Raw genomic sequence first — 6,000 nt, 5'->3', positions numbered from 1 at the left:
TATCAGCGCAGACCCCCCCCCCTCTGACAGGGAGAGCCACCGATTGGCTGTGCCTGTCTGCGCTAACCAAGGAAAGACGTTTACCGGCACTTCCTGGTTCACACGATGATCAGCTGTGATTGGTCACAGCTGATCACATGGTAAAGAGCCTCCGTCAGACTGACACACAGCACCACCGATCGCCACACTGCGCACCCGCATGTTATCCTGAAAGACGTCATATGACACTGTGACGGATCTCAGATACCCCAGGTGGGCACATCCACCAGACCTGTGTCTCCTGTCCTCCAAACGCACCCACAGTCGGCAGACTTCCCATAACCGGCCCTTAACTCCTCAATCACGAGACAATCCACACAGGTGTTGAGGGTTAAACATGCAGAACATAAAACTCTTTGAATACAAGAGACATACAACTTTTACACACAGTTAGGGACACTCCCCTTAGCCTTGTCATAGAGGGGAGGGGGGACAAGGAAGAACCAATGGGAACTTGGCACCTGTACATTCAAACAACTACAGTTGAACCACATCAAGGAACAGTCAACTCCTCCTTACACATCCCCCTCTGGGATGCATCTTCACACCTTTTGTCTATGTGCTTCTCGGCCTTTTGGCTAAGATCAAGTGTAGTATCTGTTCTTATCAGTTGCCAATAGGTGGTGCTAAGCTGACTGTCCCCGGTACCCTGTGGCAGGGGGAAAGGGATGGCAGTCGGCGGACGCTAAGCCTGTTGGTGTGGAGGTGGAAGCCTTCTGATGTGGACAGAGAGGCATGAGGTCGAAGCCAAGAGGCCGGGTCCCTGGCCGTTGGCCTGGATTTGGTGGTATCTGCCCCAGTCAGTTGTTCTGGAGGGAACCTTTGCTTCTCCTTTAACCGGGAAGGAGCGGGTAGTACTTCCAGAATGTGATTAGGTGGGAGAGTTATGGGTTGTGGGTGGAGTCTGCGTCAGTAGGCTCTCCCCGACCTCTTCTCCCACCTTCCTGGCTGGGAAGGGTGCTGCCGGGCCGGACCGGGGGCTAGGGACCGTTGAAAAGCCTGTGGAGATTGTGCCCCTGGAGTGGCAGTCCAGGGGTGCCATACATTGCACGAGTGTTTGAGGGGCACTCATCGTGTGGCACCTTCAGGTCACTGATCTCCACAACACACTTTTCACACCTGCCGCTTGGGCCGGGCCTTTTGGCTAGGACCAGTGGAATTTTTGTTTCCTGGCCGGAGGGCCGGCCAATGTATTTCACATTGGTCACTTTCCTCACTCTCCCATCTTCCTTTTCCCCACTTTCTTTTATTATTTTACCCCCATGTTTGTTTTTGTTTGTCACTCTTTTTGTTTGGTGCTTGCACTTTTAGTGTGGCGAGTAGGGTGCTGGTCCTCGGGCCGGTCTCTGAAAGTCTTGGGAGTTGGTGGACTCGGCCTTCTGGTTAGGTTCACCGGCTCTCATGGGGTCTCCCTTCGGGGGAGCCTCACCGAGGAGGGTTCTGTTTCGGCAGTCCCTCTGAGGATGTTGAGTCCTTGTGGCTTCGGCTGCTTGGACCAAGATGGGTCCATATGGCTTCGGCTGTATGGACCACAGTTACTCTTTTCCCTGCCAGGAGCCTAACGCCCCGGGGGATCAGAGACGGGTCCTTTTCGGAGGACCACTGACGATGCACCCGTCGCAGTTTTTTGTGATGTCACTCTTTATGTGTGTGCACATTTTTCCCTGCACCGGGTGGAGTTTTTGGGTTGTGTTTTGCACGCCACAGGCTTTTCAACAGAAAAAAAAAGTTTCCAATTGCTGGGGAGGGAGAATTGCTTTCTCCACTCCCAGTGGGGTTATCTGTCAGGACCTGGGCTTGGGACCTCTTCTGTGTCTGGCATTGACTCTTCCCATTGAGCTGTCTGGGATGCTGGACAGTTCCCTGTCTGATCTGCTGGACAAACCTATCTGATGCATTGGAATACTCTGCCTTGTGTCTTGACTGTTGTTGAACCTTGAACCCCTTGCTCCTCCCATTAACTTCCTATAAAAGCCTTGTCTCAGCACTTCCCCATTGCCAGGTTACTGTGCCTTCCCAGCCAGTGCCTTGCGATTTGTCTGCTCTGATGCCATTTGTACCTGCAACCCCCCGTGTTTGACCCTCAGCCTGTTCCTGGACTACTCTTCTGCCTGATCCTAATCTGCAACCACTCGTGTTTGACCCTTGGCCTGGTTTTTGACTACTCTTCTGCCTGATCCCAATCTGCAACCCCCCGTGTTTGACCCTCGGCCTGTTCTTTGACTACTCTTCTGTTTGATCCCAACCTGCAGCCACTCGTGATTGATCCCTTGGCTTGTTTACTGACCACGCTGCTGTTTCATCCTTGTCTGCTCATCCGCTACTGTACCCCGGCTTGCTCACACCCTGGTGGGGCAAACTTGAGGACCGCGACCTGGTATTAGCTTGCAGCTAAATCAATCTCCACCATCAGGAGATCTGGGGAAAACCAGCTAGTACTTAGACTCCGCACCTCAGGGGAGCCTGTATTATCTGCCAGAAGTGACTGCCTGAATACCTGTCCTGCCACTGCTATAGCTATTGGCCTCTGAGCCTGACTCCAGATCGTGACAATATCTGTTGCTGGGGAAACAGATCACAAAGATCATCTCTCGGACTCTCCGGATCAAACTCTGAGGGTGGGCAGAGGCCAGCGGAGCTCTGCCCCATAGCCAGCGCTCCTGCTGGGGCACCAGATGCGATACTCTTGACTTGCTGCTGATCACTATTTACCAGCCTTCCATCACCCGTCACAACTCCCCCTACAGAGACCTTTATGCTATTAGCTTGTCTCTCTGCCTGGGGGACCTCCGGTGCGTTCCGGCATTCTAGCACTTGCAGTGCCCTCTGTATCAGCGACGCTTCTTCCATTGCGGTTTGGACAGGAAAATGTAGGGGCACCCCTGGCCCCATTTCCTCTGCATCTTCGCGTCTGTCCACTATTTCTCCCGGACAGTCCCAGGCAACGAGAGCCATGCCAGGCTGCTGATCACCGTCAAACAGCCACTTGGAGGGCAATCTCGAGCTCCCATTCCCGCTCATCCAGGATCTCCAATTCCTCCGGGTCACACGCCTCTTCGGAGAGGTCCAGCACCTCATCTCCGAAGTCCAGGATGTTTTCCAGCCGCCGCTCCCAAAGTCTGGGTCTCCGTACATTTTTTGATGGAGCAGGCCAACGCCTTCTGTCGGGCTGCCATCCGCTGTACCTGGCCACAGTTGAGCCGCGAATCACCAGACCAATCTTCCGAGCTCCGTCTTCCACTCATCTTGTGGTCGTTCCCTTGAGAACACCTCTTGCACACGGTACTGCAATCAGTACATCTCTGTGGTGGAGGGAAGTATCTTCCCCCGATGGTGTCGCTCATTGCTTAGTGTCTCTTGCCAGAGTTGACAGTGGATTACATCCCCCAGCTGAGCATGGTGCGCTCTGTCGCTGGTCCCTGATGTCGCTTCCGCATGCCTTGCAGCCTTTTCCTGAACTCCGCTCTCATGCTGGCCAGTCCCCACATCGCTCCCCGGATCTTGAATCCTGGTGGTGGTTTGGATGTCCCGGACTGCAGGAGACATCCCACTGCTGCCACCACTGTGACGGATCTCAGATACCCCGGCTGGGCACCTCTGCCAGACCTGTCTCTCCTGTTCTCCAAACGCACCCGCAGCCTGCAGACTCGCCATAACCGGCCCTTAACCCCTCAATCACGAGACAATCCACACAGGTGTTGAGGGTTTAACATGCAAAGCATAAAACTGTTTAATACAAAAGGGGGGGGGGGACAACGAAGAACCAATGGGAACTTGACACTTGTATATTCAAACAACTACAGTTGAAACACATAAAGGGATTATGATAAGCAGGCAGCTCCTCCTTACACATCCCCCGCTGGGAGGGGTCTCCAGACCTTTTGTCTATGTGCCATGACCTAACACAATTAAACACAGTAACAAGAGGGGGGATGGGGGAGAAGGGATGCAACTTACATAGAGACCTGAGTACATTATTTCAATGCCATTTTGTCCCCAAGTCTTTCGTTCTGTACTGGGCCGTAGTCTGTGGGTAGGCGGCCAGCTAAATGCCCCCCCCCCCAAAACACACAGCGATAGTGGGTTCTGTCACAGACACCCAGTCAGGATAACAGAACCATCCCCCGGCCGTCATTCTGCTATAGGCCGGGCGGGAAATGGTTAAGGAACAACATAAACCCCTCTCTTGGTTGGGGAGAATAAATATCACTAAAAATGAATATTCTACCAACGTTTACATACTGTACATATTAATGACCCCAGGAATATTTTAGGAAATGAGGATCAATAGTGTTATAATATATATGGGCACACGAGCGCCCCAGGGTCTCCTATGCGATGTTGGTAAAAGCAAAAGACAGGGGGGGGGTAGCAGAAACTGATTTTAGAAAATATTACCAGAAAATTACTATTTCACGGATAGCAGATTGGACGCACAATAAATAGGGAGAAGTTGAGTAGATAGAGTGGAACCTTGGATTGCGAGTAACGCGGTTAATGAGCGTTTCTCAATATGAGCGCTGTATTTTAAAAAATCATAACTCGGTTTGCGAGTGTTGTCTCACAACACGAGCACGATTCAGGCCAGCACGGCTGACCTCGGCAAATCTCGGGAAGTCATTCCGTGGTCAGCCGAGGTGTCCTCGGGCCTTCTTGGCCGTTTCTGAGGCTCTCCGGCGCCCCCCGCCTCTGGCCACATGTGTTATTGCATGCCATTGAAGTCAATGTGGAACAAATTATTTTTGTTTCCATTGACTTCAATGGGGAAACTCGAGTACTTTGGTTTACGAGCATTCTCCTGGAACGGATTATACTCGTAATCCGAAGTTCCTCTGTATTAAGATAATACAAAGCAAAGATTTAGGAAAGATTGTATGGATACCACTGACTAGGAACACTTTTAGGATATGGGATGGTCTGGGTAGATCATTGGGAACATAATGCACCTTTAATTTCTCTACTGGACACAAAATATTTTAAACCAGAGGATTATGTACATTTTATTAGATGGGCAAAAAATTAGGAAATATTGTTACAGGATGTGATGAAAGGGAACAGAATTGGCGCATTCACTGAAATGACACAAAAATGGGGAAGTATGAGAGATGGAGGGACACACGAGACATCGATGGAGGTACACACTATTGCAGCACTTTACACAATCTCTACCACAGCCGCGGAAAAGGAAATATGAGGTGTGACGGGAGGTTGGGAAACCCTTGCTTCATCTCCCCATACACCTCCCATGTCAAAGTCACCCCGTCTCTATTAGGGGCCCAGGGTGATCAAGAAAATAATGGACATTAAGAATGTGGTTTTGATTACTTAACCACTTCAGATCCGCGCTATAGCCGAAAGACGGCTACAGTGTGGACCTGTATTACAGTGCCGCCCTTATCTGTGCCCATCAGTGCCCACCAGTGCAGCCTATCAGTGCCCACCAGTGCCACCTCATCTGCGCACATCAACGAAGGAGAAAAATTACCTGTTTGCTAAATTTTATAACAAACTATGAAACATGATTTTTTTTTTTTTAAATCTATTTTTTTTAGCAAAAAATAAAAACCCCAGCGGTGATTAAATACCACCAAAAGAAAGCTCTATTTGTGCGAAAATAAAAATAAAAATGTAATTTGCGTACAGCGTTGTATGACCACGCAATTGTCATTCAAAGTGCGTCAGCGCTGAAAGCGGGTCTGGGCAGGAGGGGGGTTTAAGTGCCCAGTAAGGAAATGGTTAAAATATAACAATATTTATCCACAACATCTCCCAGGAAATATACAAAGACTGTTCCTGGTTTGTTTGATTCTGAACCCGACATGTTCATCGAAAGAGCCGATGGCCTCTGGAGCCGGACAGTCTGCTACTGGGGACTCCTTCTATAGTCTGTTGCCTACGAGGCTGAGGAGGGGGAGATCACTGTTTGTATTGCTAATTGTAATTCGATCTTCTGCTATTGGT

The 6,000-nt window shown here is 50.4% G+C and overlaps 1 pseudogene; it reads left to right on the top strand.

Annotated features, from left to right (window-relative positions):
* Positions 1-597: 597 nt before the first annotated feature.
* LOC120925210 lies at positions 598-728 on the top strand (annotated as a pseudogene).
* Positions 729-6,000: the final 5,272 nt, after the last annotated feature.

Source organism: Rana temporaria, chromosome 1 (assembly GCF_905171775.1).
Source record: "Rana temporaria chromosome 1, aRanTem1.1, whole genome shotgun sequence".
Classification (NCBI taxonomy): Eukaryota; Metazoa; Chordata; class Amphibia; order Anura; family Ranidae; genus Rana; species Rana temporaria.
Note: the sequence above shows the minus strand (reverse complement) of the source record. Positions and strands in the feature narration are given on the sequence as shown.